The sequence below is a fragment of the Dysidea avara genome, chromosome 11, assembly GCF_963678975.1.
Source record: "Dysidea avara chromosome 11, odDysAvar1.4, whole genome shotgun sequence".
In the NCBI taxonomy this organism is placed as follows: domain Eukaryota; kingdom Metazoa; phylum Porifera; class Demospongiae; order Dictyoceratida; family Dysideidae; genus Dysidea; species Dysidea avara.
Genome location: NC_089282.1, coordinates 25,703,957 through 25,718,570, shown reverse-complemented (window position 1 = coordinate 25,718,570; position 14,614 = coordinate 25,703,957). Strand labels below are relative to the sequence as shown.

The following is a 14,614-nucleotide window of genomic DNA, read 5'->3' as shown; positions in this document are numbered from 1 at the left end:
GTTGTGTGGACCAACCCCAACTCATACATGGTCGCTGGCAAACCACGAACCACAACACCACCAACCACATTCGAGCAATCCATTACAAAATTTTGTTGCACCATTTGTGTGTGCATAATACTTAATGAAAGCCACAACACAAGTTACATGGTAAACACTACATAGAGGTGGTAACCCCTAAAGGCTTGTTACCTTTTGCAGTGGCGGATCCAGGGGGGTTTCATTGGTTTCCACGGAAACCCCCTTTGAAAAATGATTGCGTAACAATTAAATGTTTTAATTATCGCGGCGTGCGTCTCGATCGAGATACTGTAATTAGAGCAGTCACAGTAGCTACTAAAGTAGTGTGTAGGAAGTTTTTAATATATTTTATGTACTATTACTAGGCTGTGACCTTTTTTTTTTTTTTTTTTTTTTTTTGGTCTCACCTTACCAAACCAGACGATGTAGTGCAAACGTTTGCGTATCTCATGTCAATATATATCTCCACCTTCTAAACTGGAAACCCCCTTTATAAATTCCTAGATCCGCCACTGTTTTGTATTCACCTTATTGGCCTTTGTGGTTAATCTATTAAAAATTACATGTAAATAGAGAATTGAAGAGTATGCTTAAAGCACCTTCGCTAGTGATTTTGTTCTTCACACCATAAGACAACTGGCGATTTATAAACGCTCGCATGGGGTGTGGTACTAAATGGAATTTAAAAGATTTCTGCTTAAAACGCCATCCCTAGGGAACTTACGGTTCAGCACGCTGTCACAACTTGTTTATCAGGCATTAGAGTTTGTGTCCACGTCGTGTCTTTAAAAGTTATTGTAGGGATTAGAGGTTGATTGAAGAAAATACGCGTATAGGCAAACCAGGATTGGATAATGTCAGTGCTAGATGGACTATACAAACACGGCTATGTTGACTGGTTGACTGGTATAACGTGACAGTAGTTGTAACATAAGGTAGAGAAATAAAGTGAAATACGCCTATTTTTTATTTTGCGATGGTTACTTTTTTATTTTAGCGAGGTCGCAAGCAAACTATGATGATGATAACGACTCCTAAAGATTTTTTAATCACGTAACGCAATACAAATCTATTGAGAGATGTTGCGTAATTTAGGACTAATATTGCGAAACCGGCCCTACACGTAAATAACTCACAGTAGTGGCCGCGCGTCTTTTAATTGGGCGTGCGCTTTGTAGTTTCTTGGCCGCGCGACTCACTACCGTGAGTCTTGATAATGTGTGATTGTAATGCTCATTAGCGTGTTGCCCCTAGTGGGCTTTGCTAATTAACAATAATAATAACCCCTTAGCCTCCCCCTCCCCTTGGATCCGCCGCCCCAGAATAGAGTATAACTGACTGCTCAATTAGAGTATCTCTATCTTCAAAGAAAATGGAGTGAAGGGGGCTCGTTTTCACTCTGTAGATCCCTCTCTTAGAGATAAACAATGATTTTATGGTGTTATATTATCTGCTGCAAGCTTCCCGACTCGAATACTGACTTTAGCTAAAGCAGCCTACTTTGTGGTCGCATGCAGTTCGAGCCGCGACTTCGAGGTCACACATCGAGTCACACATACCTTTTATTTTTCTCATGTAATGATGGTTTTCTCTCAAATCGACTGTGATTGTAGCTATAAGCTTTATTAGCCAATCAGAACGCCAGCACTAGTTGCTGGTATGCCATTTACAGTGGCGCCATGTAGCTAGCATGCTTAGCTAGCTACTGATTTAGTCATGCCATACCATATATTGACTAGCTAATGCAGTAATAAATGAAAAAGAACACTGCTGCAAACCGGTCCAAAGAGGAAACGCTCAGTCCTCTCTTGCCAGGAAATCTGTGCTGTAGCTAAGTGAAGACTAAGTCTTTCACTGTGAAAAAAGAGGGATATAAGATGGTATTTCCAGTGGCTTATTGAATACAAAAAAGCTTGGTATAACCTGTATTATACTAACAATCCCACATAAGGCTTTAGTTAATGTGTTAAACATACTGAAACCATATATGTGATAGTATAGTGTGGGCATTATATCAGATATAAGCTATTTCAAGTATTGTGGTAATTAAACTGAAACCATACATGCAATAGTATAGTATGCATTATACTAAAGTATAAGATGAGTATAATACAGGATTTATATTAAAGCTTATTTGTATTCTATAAGCCACTGGAAATACCATCTTATATCTCACCTTTTTCACAGTGTTTTGTGGGTCCATCTCTCCTTTTCTATTTTCTCCCTTATAAATGCTTCCATTTCATCTAGCAAGCATTTCCCAGACATTATTGCAAGCTTATTACTATTATGAACTGTAGATCCTGCATGGTGTAGATAACTTATAATAGTTATATATACTAGATAAGTGGTTAGATACCTAGTTAACCCTTAAACATTTATTTTTTCCTCAGTTTTTAGTAATGATGAACATCTCCAACCACCCCCGGATATGGGGCCTAGCCCCTATCCAGATATACCTAATATTGAGATCTGTTGTGAAGGAATCGCTTGCTTACTTAATGATCTAGACCCATCAAAATCCCATGGTCCTGATGAGGTACCTGCTAGATTACTGAAATCCATGGCTGCTGAAATTTCTCCTAGCTTGAAGCTGATATTCTCTGCTTCCCTTCATCAAGGTGCCATCCCACAAATTTGGAAACAGGCTATCGTGACACCCTTATTTAAAAAAGGTGATAGATCTAACCCCTCAAATTATTGACCAATATCACTTACATGTATATGCTGTAAAGTTCTGGAACATATTGTACATACAAACATCATGTCTCACTTCTCTGACCACAGTGTACTCTCTGAATCCCAATTTGGATTTCGTAAGAATTATTCAGCTGAATTACAATTAATAAAAACATCTCATGATTTTGCTTCTAGCTTAAACAACAAAGGCCAAACTGATGCCATATTACTAGATTTTAGCAAGGCTTTTGACCGAGTACCGCATCACTTACTGCTCACAAAGCTTCAACATTATGGTGTAAGTGGTAACATCTTGAACTGGATTACTGACTTTTTGGACAGCCGTACTCAACGTGTGGTATGTGGTGGTGTCACCTCTAAACCTATAAATGTAACTAGTGGCGTACCTCAGGGAAGTGTGTTGGGACCATTATTATTTTTAGCATATATTAATGATATCACCACCAATTTATCATCTTCCTGTCGTTTATTCGCTGATGACTGTATTTTGTACAGAAAGATTGATACACCGGATGATGCTAAAATACTTCAAGAAGACTTGAGAAAACTGGAAATATGGGAAGAGACCTGGGGGGATGAAATTCAATATAGAGAAATGCATGATATTAACAATCACATTAAAACATAATCCTTACATTACGGGATACACCCTCCATGGTAAAAAACTGAATCCTGTTGTAAATGCTAAATACTTGGGTATCAATTTTGATAGCAAGCTTACATTCAACCATCATGTGGACACTGTTTGCCAAAAAGCTAATAACACTTTAGCATTCTTACGAAGAAATCTGAAACACTGTAACCAAAGAGTTTAGCTAGACGCCTACAAGATATTTGTTCTACCAATTTTAAACTATGCTGCGACAGTTTGGTCCCCACACATGCAATACTACATCAATAAACTAGAAGCTATTCAGAAGCGTGCTGCTCGTTTTATTGTGTCAAATTACCGCAGATTAAGTAGTATATCACATATCCTAAATTCACTAAAGTTAAAATCCATAGTGTACCACCATACAAGGCTTCGTCTCTTGATGTTCTGCAAGATTGTCAATCACCTATATATTATCCAATAGATATATAAAGTAAACATAAGCATAATATTATGTCAAAACTGTTCAGAATACATCACCAACCAAATGCAACAAGATGCTATAGTTATGCATAAGAATTACTGAACATAAGAATTTAGAGTTATAAGTGTCTGGGGTTGTCCCTGAATCTGCTTAGTGCTTAAGCTAGGCAAACTTGATCATTTTTTTCATCTGCAAAATATGGAATTTGGATGCTGGCAGGAGGTCAATTTTGTTATTCATTTTGAAAGAAAATTCTCCAAACCACAGCAGTAACAATCTATCTGTAACTGTAAATTAAAGGTTAACTAATGCCTTCTTAAAAGTGATATTCACACTACACTCTTTTACTGAGCTGCTAGGGACATTTCTTGTGCTGTAAAGTGAAAGTCTGCATCTGAGCACGATACATGGGTACAAGACTAATATCAGCATTTGAGGAGGCCAGGTAAAAGTAATGTGCATGGGTCAGGATGATAAAACAATTAAACACGTTTGCCTGACATTATGCTATAAATTCAAAGCCATAACTCCACCCATATTATTAGACTCATCAAGTGATGATATACTCTCATTATTGGTGATAAACCTTGAATCCAACATGGGTCTACAGATTGCAAACAAAAAAAGAAAATTAAACATTATTTTTCTTAATCAGTCATCATCGTTCACCTTATCTTTTTCTCTTTGTGTAAATTTTTTAACATATTGTCCATCAGTGATGATCTATGTTAACATCATTATGAAATGGTTGTATATCTACAGTGAAAGATAGACAACACATAAAACTTTCATCTGTCTTTCAGTTAGTCACCGCAAAATCTGACTGACCTCAAATATGCAGTTACACATATAAACACACAAAATCATCATCACTACTCGTATGAAATGATTCCCTATAGTGCTGGTTTACCTCTTGTGTGTGTGTGCATGCAGAATAAGCCAATCTTATGTCTAGTGAAAAAAAACTTAACCACATGTAAAGTCTGTAATGTGAAAGCTATAACCTTTGACTGTACCAGTCTTAACAGGTTCATTAGCAACTGTACTGCAGCCCCATAGGAAATCCCAAATTATAGAATTCTTAATTTCACAATTCAGGATTGGATATTATAACTAGGTTAGTGTTTAGGAAAGATCTGACCATTGCATTGTTTACTTTCATTCCATTGTTTAGGTTAACTGACAGTTACAAGGGCTCTATAATTTGGGATTTCCTATAGGGCTGCAGTACAGTTGCTAATGAATCTGTTAACAATGGTGCAGTCAAAGGCTAGCTTTGACATTATGGGATTTACCATGTGGGTTTTTTCTTTTGTCATCTTTCTGGTCAGCAAATATATAATTATACCAATATCAAATGGCTTAGATCAGCCTGCACTAACACACTCACAAGTACACTATATGTAAGAACCAGGAGAATCATGCCTTAAGTTTGTAATGACACTTCAGGCTGCTGTTATCAATGTTGTCTTAAGTCGCCGACTGGCTACCTGAAAATGGACTAGAGCATTGGCCTAGTAATCAAAAGGTTTCAGTTTCAATGCCGGGTAAGGCCCAATTATTTTGGTGATGTTGTTGCTTCCTTGAGCAAGAATCTTTACTCACATTGTTCCAGTATACCCAGCTGTTAAATAGGAGCCTTGTGATCTGGTGTCAACTGGGCAAGCAGCAGCTGTAACATCAATGGGTAACTGGTGTTTACTGGGGAAGCAAATGCCAACTGTCCATGTCTCACATAACAGGTGAAGGCTCAGGTGGGACTTTGTGTGCCCACACCCTCACCTGTGAGGCATGGTACAGCTTTCTGCAGGTTACTAGTCATACCCCAGGAAGATTTGCCAGCGCCATCTCTAGTGCCTGAGTAGCGCACAGGTATCCCATTGCTAGTCACTGGGTAGGCATGATTGTGGAAATATGGCAGCCAAAGGCTTTGCTATTTTTTGATTTGTGTGTGTGTTTTATACAATATCAAAGCTACCAAAGACATGGATATGCATGGGTATTTCATGAATTTCTAAACCAACAGTGTAAATGGGCCATGAAAATTTTACTTACCCTGTAGAATGGAATTTTCATGGGTTTATATAAACATTATTTCATGGCAATTACCATGGGCCATGCCATGAAACTGTCATGATTTCCATTGCACATTTCCGTGGGTCATTTAGAAATTCATGGAATAACCATCCTTATTCCATGGCCAGTTTCTCTGGTAGTGAAAGTGGTTTGACAGCAGACAATTAAGCTATAGCTACTTTACAGGTCTGTTCATAATTTTATGACGCAGCTTGAAATGCACACTGCTGGACATGGGAATATTATCTTTTAGGTGGTAGCTGTCTATTTTCAGGTAGCCAGTATGCGACCTCAGTTAGCCAAGTGACATTGATAAGAGCAGCCTGAAGTGTCATTACAAAATTAAGGCATGATTCCCCTGATTTTTACATATAGTGTATGTGTTAGTGCAAGCTGATCTAAGCCATTTGATGTTGGTATAATTATACATTTGCTGACCAGAAAGATGACAAAAGAAAAACCCACATGGTAAAGCCCATAATGTCAAAGCTAACCTTTGACTGCACCAGTGTTAACAGATTCATTAGCAACTGTACTGCAGCCCTATAGGAAATCCCAAATTATAGAGCCCTTGCAACTGTCAGTTAACCTAAACAATGGAATGAAAGATAATAACAGAGTGCTTTATTTTCTTTAATTAAATGCTGACTTGCCTAGCTATCATCTCCAGCCCAGAATTGTAAAGGGATATATATATTTTTTTGTTAGGCAATGCATAATACCCCAACAACAGCAAATAGTTTGTCACCTGCACACACACACACACACACACACACACACACACACACACACACACACACACACACACACACACACACACACACACACACACACACACACACACACACAATATGTAGCTAAGCACCAGGGGAATTGTGCCTTGGTTAGTGATGACAATCTATGCTGTGTGTGTGTAGGTCATCTGGCTACCTGAAAATGGCCACCTATTAAACCTACACCCACTAAAGTACCAGTGTGCATTTCAGGCTGCTGGATAAATATGAGTGCACCTGTTAGACTATCTACACTCAACTTCCAGTAGCTATTACTTAATTCTCTGCTTACCTGAGAACTTGGCCATGAAATATGCACGGTTATTTTCTTGACAATTTTCATGGCACAGCCCATGAAAATTACTATGAAATACACATGAAAGAGATGGTTAAATAAGACCCATGAAATTTCCATGGTATTGGTGATAATTGACATTTTCATGGCACATTTGCACTGATCATTTAGAAATTCATGGAATAACCATGCATGGCAATGTCTCTAGTAGTGATTATAGTGTGCACACACACACACACACACACACACACACACACACACACACACACACACACACACACACACACACACACACACATACTCAAGTGTGTCCGACCTTACAAAGGCCACTTAATTTAGGAGATGATAGCTGAGCCCACAAACACCCACAACTGAGCCCACAAACATTCAATATTCATCTTCTGAGTGTTTTCAAAGCCAGATCTTGTAGCTTAATGTTTAGGGTGCAGTTCCATGCAGGTTGGGGTTGCTTCACTACCATATACTGCAAGGTGCAATACAAACAGTAGTATAGATTTCCACACATGCCATTATCTTCGTAAGTGTATTCAGTGTGCCTTGCAGTACACTGTATTTGCAGACCTAGTCTCTTAGTGCCCAACTTTAAAGGTGTGGGAAAACTCAATGCAATAAGATGCACACTGGAATGTAATCAGTGACCTCACACCAACATATACTTATTATTGATTGTAAATATGTGAAGAATACTAAGAAGGTGAAAAGCCTGTGAAAGACTTAAAAGCCTGTAAAGCATCTTGTTCTTCAACTTAATGCCTATTATCATCTTGTTCTTCAGCATCTTGTTCTTCAACATCTTTTTCTTCAACTTAACACTTCTCTTGTGCCAGAAAGCAAATTCTACTCTGGTACAGCTGCTGAACCACAGCGGTTTGTTGGCATAAGGAAGTCACTGGCTATATTCTAGTTCTCGGACAATCAATTTAAGAACTCTGGAACAATGTATTTCATTGTAAACAAGTGACAAACATACAGAATTATTCATACTAATTGGCATCAATATTATCATCTATTTGGCATGAAGCAATTTGATCGGTGGCACTCAAATTCGAGTGATGCCACGTTTTTTTTTTGCATTGAGTTTCCCCAGACCTTTTTTTCAGAATAGGAACTCAATAGATATGCACTGTGAAGGTGAAAGGTGGTCTGGCCATGTGAGACTAAGTGATGTCACCATTTACACGCATAAGACAAACCTTAAAAATGAAAAACATTGTAATGGAACATGCCTGTCCAAATTTGCCTTCCGAATTCAGCATAGATATGACGGCATTAAGTTTTCCTTACTTGCTGGGCTATGTCAAAGTTGTAGTGAGCTGTTAGGCTTTTGACATAGGAAGAGATTGCATGATGACAGGTGTTGGTCTGTATTCTTCTCCATCCATGAATAATGCCTTTATTTTGGTTCTGCTGTCCTTGCATTGTTTCTTGTAATAGTCACGCTCCTCCTTAACTATCTTGAGATGTTTTTCAGCAGTTTTGATGGCCTACACATAAAAATTTAACTTGACCTGTTATAAGTACAGTAGTTATCATTCTCAAATAAAAATATTGCACTTCCATGCTTAGGTCATGCACTATGAAACATAATAGTACATTATTTGGAGCATGGGGACCTACCTTTAGAAACCAATAGTAAAAGAGTAGCCATTGTACCTACTACATTAAAATTGTATAGAAACGCTAGGCATAAGCACTACCAGATTTTCTGCTGATATACACAATAGCCACACATAATATTCTAGCACACCCACTCTTTTTAGTCCCGTGCTGCAAGAGGTATGATACACTTCCAATAGACAAGTTGTGATATCACCCTGTAGGAATGTGAGGTGTTGATAAGGTGGTAAAAATTTTGATCAGTTTTCATTCTTCTGCACTTTTCCAGTCAATACCTCAGTCCCATTGTGTTATACGTCTCACCATACACGCTTGCTTCACACACTATGACAGTACATCTCTATGTCTAATGGCTATGCAATTTTACAAGCAATTAGAGTGTATTTATACTTGTATTGTACTCGTAGGCTATGATCTACATGTCAGTTGAAAAAGTGTCCCAACATCATTTAAGTTCTTCCCCCCCTCCTCCTGCCCATAATTTTGAAAGACCTGTTTTGCCTCCCCTGAAATTATTTTCTAGAAAAATTCCTGCTAATAGTTGTTTTGATAATTGATGGCTAATTGATTTATACATTAATTGAAACTAAGAGCCCTAGTCAATACCAATGTATTGGAACAGATTGGTATCGGCAATACAAAGCTGTCGATACCACCAGAGGACACTCATCTCATGTACTGTATCTTCAACCATCCCTGACTACGTTTCCAGTAGGGAATGAGTTGGCTGGGCTAACAAAGTAGCAAATAATTATGTGTTTAACCTGCTACATTGGCTTCGTGTGTATTCTAATAAATTAGAACTCATGAATTCTTTGCCAGTGCAATTATTCCTCAGAAAGGAGCACGTTTTATGGAGTTTGCAGTAATATACAATGTGTAAAGGCAAAGCACAGATGTTAATTTGTAGGAGTCTGACTTTTAAATAGTGATAATGCTTGTCTAGGCTCAGTGTTTATTCGAGGATTATTTTTTTGGGGTTGACTCAATCTGGAGTTATCCTCCCTTTCTGTGTAAAGGTGAGATCTTAATTCAAGTGATCACAAAGTTAAGTTCACAGCCAGTATAATTTTTTGAGATCAAGTTGAGCAACTTGTTAGCAATCATGTCATTGTATCTTCCAATTAAGTATTGATTGCTTCTGAAACTGTTAGGGGGTTATCCTGCCTAACAACCCTTGATTAAACACTGTCTAGGTTTCAGTGCTTAATATTAGTATCGGTGTTGGCAAATTATTTGCTAAAAATATTGGTATCGGAAGTATCGGTAAAGGTGGTATTGGCACATCTCTAATTTTAGTAAACAATAAAGTTAGTAAAAGTGTCGTATGGCTTCTTAAACTGAACAAACAATTTTGTTCTCAAACTAGGACTGCCACAAACCATATTAGGGATGTAAGCAATATCCTTCAATCATGTGCAAGGGACTGACCTATACATGTTTGTGGTTAGTTGCCATTTAAGAAGGCATATCATACTTATGCTAATCTACAGTGATGAACAAACTAGGTACATTAATCTTTGGAATTGAGTTACATGAGGGCCAGCATGCATTGCAGTGCTCTGATCGATGTCACTTTCTGCCCCCATAGCAGGTGTATACTAACAGACTACCTGTGATTTTTCACCTTCACATCGATTCATTGATCTAGTAATCATTGCACTATTTTGGTGACAAGTCCAGCACAGGTCAGACATTGGCTTCCCTATGATGATATAAGGTAGAAGTGTCTTCCAGTATCTGCAAAATGTTGATAGACTGACTGATAACATGCCACTGACTATACACGATTCATCATAAAGGGTGTTCTGGCATTAGAAAATTTAAAATAAAGTAAGTCATCAACTCTACAGTGTTACCTTTTTGCTTATGCTTGATGGCAATATCTTAACATCGTCCCATCATCCCGCTTGTATCCAGGAATCCGTGCAGGAAGAAGGATGCCATTTTCTTCAGGGTAATCGCTGATAAAACGGACTATATGCTGGAAGACCTCATATGGAGTGACATTGGTTGATAACTTCCCAGTACATGAATGCTCAAGCCATCAAATATCGCTGATGCAGTGATTTTTAATGCCAGCAGTCTCTCCTTGCTGATCCTGTGAAGAAATCTAAAGGTTTGCTGGCACACTTTATGGTCATTATGCATGTATGTTGTGTGTGCCCTTTGTCTTTCTTCAACTGTGTGTCCACCATCTGTGATGTGCTCTCCGTTGTTGGTCAATGCCATCATAGCTCCAGTAAGTGCCATGTTGACTCAAAAGATCAGCTTGGGCACGATGTGATATATAATAGTGCAGAGAAAAGAAGTTGCTAGAAGTCAAGTGGGACTCTCAATAGCGTAAGGCCAAGCCAGTACATATAGCTCCGGAGAACTCTAGAACTGTGAATAATAGTGTGGTGCGATTTTAAAAATTTGGTGCAAAAGTGTAGTGTATTGATGTGGCTATCCATTTATGGTGAAAAGTCAACTTCAAGGTTGTGTGCGTACATCGAGGTTTTTGTAAAATTTGGTCACATATACTTATAAAGATACTTAGATGCTGAGATACTTAACTTTTATGTTGGAGTGTTTTGGACTACAGTGGAACCTGTCTTAACAACCACCTCTATGGTAAGACCACCTCTCTTAAAAGGTCAACTTTAGATTTACATACTGAAGAAGGTATAAACTAATTCACCCATCTAAAGCATAGAAATGTTAGCCCGAGGCTGACCAGCTTAGACAGGTTCTACTGTATTTAGCCTTTGTGGAAGATTCCATTTTATATGTAAGCACATTTGCTTTTTCTCAGGAGGAGCTACTGAGGCTGGTACAAACAGAGAGAGATGAGTTAGCAGCCAGGCTTGATGTACTACCAGTAGGTCACAGTAGGTAATATCTCAACAAGACGATAGAACTGAACTTGTTGAGCATGATGACACTCAAGGGTAGTAGTAGCTCTTAACTAAATAATGGGACCTAAAAATCTGCTAGGAAATTCTGGAACACAAACACACATTTGTTAAAATTGTAACTCTCTCCCCTTGAAAAATACCCTAGCTACCTTTATAAAAGTTGTTTCTCTTTCAGCCATTTCTGGTACTATCGATTTGGAATCCCTAGTACAGTGTTACATATGTAAATTTGAACTATATGTTGTACTATAATTCACACAGGAACATTTCAGTCAGCTTATGACAGAGAAAGCTGATCTGTTAGATCAGTTACAACAGTACGAACATGTTAATGTCCAACTGGCCAATGAGACAGAAACAATAGGTAAGTAATTTGTAGCAGTCATGTTTTAATGGTGTGCATGTTTTAGGAGAGTATATACTACTGTATCAAACCCAAAGAGAACCTTTAAAGAATAAATTTGAAAAGAAGGATCATTTTATCATCTAACTGATCCAGGATAAAAAAAACATTACAGGTACAAATGTTGTTCAGTTGTCTGTACACAGTACACAGAGCCTCTTTATAAATATGATGATATTTTACTAACCACTGTTAGAGAGCAAGCTAATTTTCCGCTTGCAAGAGTTCATCACAGCAGTTACTGTGGCGATACTATTCTCAATTACTTTAGTAATGTACTACAATATTGCAAAAATCCCACTTCTCCAAGGCGTTGGTGAAATAATTCTTCTTCGATTATAACCTGATCAAAAGTTCTGGTATACAGCATGGCAACAATGTGACATACTGCAATTTGTGTCATTGTTTTAGTACACTGGCATGCAAAACTCCTTCTGTGTATTGCAGACGATGTCATTTCTCCCTTGATAGATTACATTACACCTTGCTCTTCGGGAATCTGTTAACTTGCTCTAATAGTAGATACACTTCCCTAAAGTAATCAAAACATTCTAATTGAACAATCATCGTTTTTCACATAATTTTGGAGTACTGCATTTTACTGGTTAACAGCAGCCACTATTATATCACGTGGTTACTATGCAAAAGTGGCTACAATATGAGCTTTTATGGCAGCAGCTCATGAGATTTTCAAACGACTGACCTTGTTTAACCATCCTATCTACTCAGCTCCTCTCAAAAATACTATATCCTGGCTTTTAACGGCTTTTTCTTCTCAAACATATTGCATCAGCATATTCAGATGCAACACATTGCTGGGCAGTACTTGTGACAATACTTCAAGGTTATGCAGTAGGAGGGGCAGGTTTCGACCAGTAAAATACGGTAGTTATGGATTCACTCTACTGAAGACTTGACTATCAGATTGCACTGTCCACTTATTGCTATGATGTACACTGATTGTGTTTCGTATGAGCTGTGCATAGAATAACTCCATGAAGTGTGTATCCTGTGAAATAGTTGTGGTTGCAACCTGTTGGTGGAAACTTTTTTGATGAATATTATTTTGATAATCCTTGTTATTATTGCAAGTACCCCACACATTTTAGAAACCTGCCTACTTGTCTGCCTGATGCCTTCAGATGAGATGGTACAGAGCGGTTACAGTGGAATCAGTTCTGCTGAAGCTAGTGAAGCAAAGGATAACTGTAGTTGTGCAGCAATACTTGTGTGATAATTTATGCCAATTTCCCAGAGTGGAGAAGCAGCTTCAGTAAGTGTATGAAGTTTTATACAAAGTGCTAGCTATTGCAAATTTCTTTTCCATATTGATGTGTCTAGCACTTGGGGCACTTGGAGCTACATGATTGCCTTGAAGTGGAAGCTACTGTACAGCTGAAGCTTCTACCTCTGGTGGTATTGGCTCAACGTCCTCATAACCCTATGGTGGTGGATCTGCTCAAAGTGTGACAGCTTAGTTGAAGGTTTCATCATGGATTGGACGGAATTTGACAAGCGCCTATTTTTAAGTGTACAGAATAAATTTTGCTGCTGTAAATTATTATACAAATACTTTGATTGTGCCTATGATCAATATTATGTACTAGAAAAAATAGCAAAGATTTAACATTGTTGGTAGCTCGGATGGGAGCCAGTGAAATTAATTTTAGTAAGCTTAAGGGTATATGAAACTTTAACATCTTTCAAGATCATCTTCCATCTTTTCAGATCGTGGGGCAACCCCTTCCTACATGCATGGCACTTGCTCTGCCAAGTCAGTGATATCAAGGGCTTTGCCAGGATTTTTTAATACGCTGACTGCTCTATTAGGGTATATCGATCTTGCATGTCAAATTTCTGAAACCTACCTAGAATTACCACTGAAGTCTTCACTTAGCATTGTATCAAGTAAACTAGATAACATACAGTTCATTAAAATTTATTGCAAGCTTCGAATGCCTTATCAGTTTACTAAAATTTTATGAGGCAGCTGCCTCACAAGCCGTCCCGGAGACATGCATGGCTAGAAGGGAAGCCTCGTGCACTGACATAACCTAGACCTAGTCAAAGGCTGTCCAGCCCCATGTATGAAAGTGAGTAGAGGGCAAGGTAGAGGGGGAGAGGCATTCACGATGTGTTCCTTGGGATTAGCTAAAGGTAGGGACCCGCCGATTATGCTCATTACAATGGCGGATCCAGGATGGGGCATTTGGGGCAAATGCCCCCCCCCCCCCCCCTCTCCTCCTTGTGGAGGAACCAGCCATGCTTCTGATTAAAACAGCTAGTAAGTTTTATGTCAGGCCAACCAAGATCAGTTTAAAACTTACAAAAATATGCACATTTTACTAGCATTTATTACAAATTCACCTGAGACCAAAGCGAAACGGAAGTCAAACTAACTGTAAAATAGTCACCCAGCACCTTCGTGCGTACTAAGCGCCTCTAAAAATAATTATCGTGTTGCTGTTATTTAAGACATTCAGAGCCTTTTAAACAGTTTTAAGACTTCACAACCATCTGAAAAGGCCAAAATGGCAAATATCAACAGTGAGACACCACTAAGAGGTGATTATTTGCTGCTTTTTTGCAGCACTGAACTATAGAAAATATGGTTCTCCCCATGCATGCAACCACCTACAACTTACCCTATTTGTGCCCCTCCCCTAGCCAGCTCCTGGATCCGCCCCTGCATTATTTTACCTATTATGCTATGCTGCACTGCTCAAAATTTA

General features: G+C 38.4%; 2 long non-coding RNA genes across 2 annotated transcripts; one reads left to right on the top strand and one right to left on the bottom strand.

The window, feature by feature from the left end:
* Positions 1-4,211: 4,211 nt before the first annotated feature.
* Positions 4,212-8,695, bottom strand: LOC136239604 (uncharacterized). The gene is made up of 3 exons (XR_010693533.1): positions 8,247-8,695; positions 4,467-4,553; positions 4,212-4,401 (listed from the first exon to the last, which is right to left on the bottom strand). It is a non-coding gene; the product is annotated as an uncharacterized lncRNA (long non-coding RNA).
* A 2,246-nt stretch (positions 8,696-10,941) lies between these two features.
* Positions 10,942-13,427, top strand: LOC136238807 (uncharacterized). The gene is made up of 4 exons (XR_010693202.1): positions 10,942-11,843; positions 11,890-11,997; positions 12,992-13,155; positions 13,224-13,427. It is a non-coding gene; the product is annotated as an uncharacterized lncRNA (long non-coding RNA).
* Positions 13,428-14,614: the final 1,187 nt, after the last annotated feature.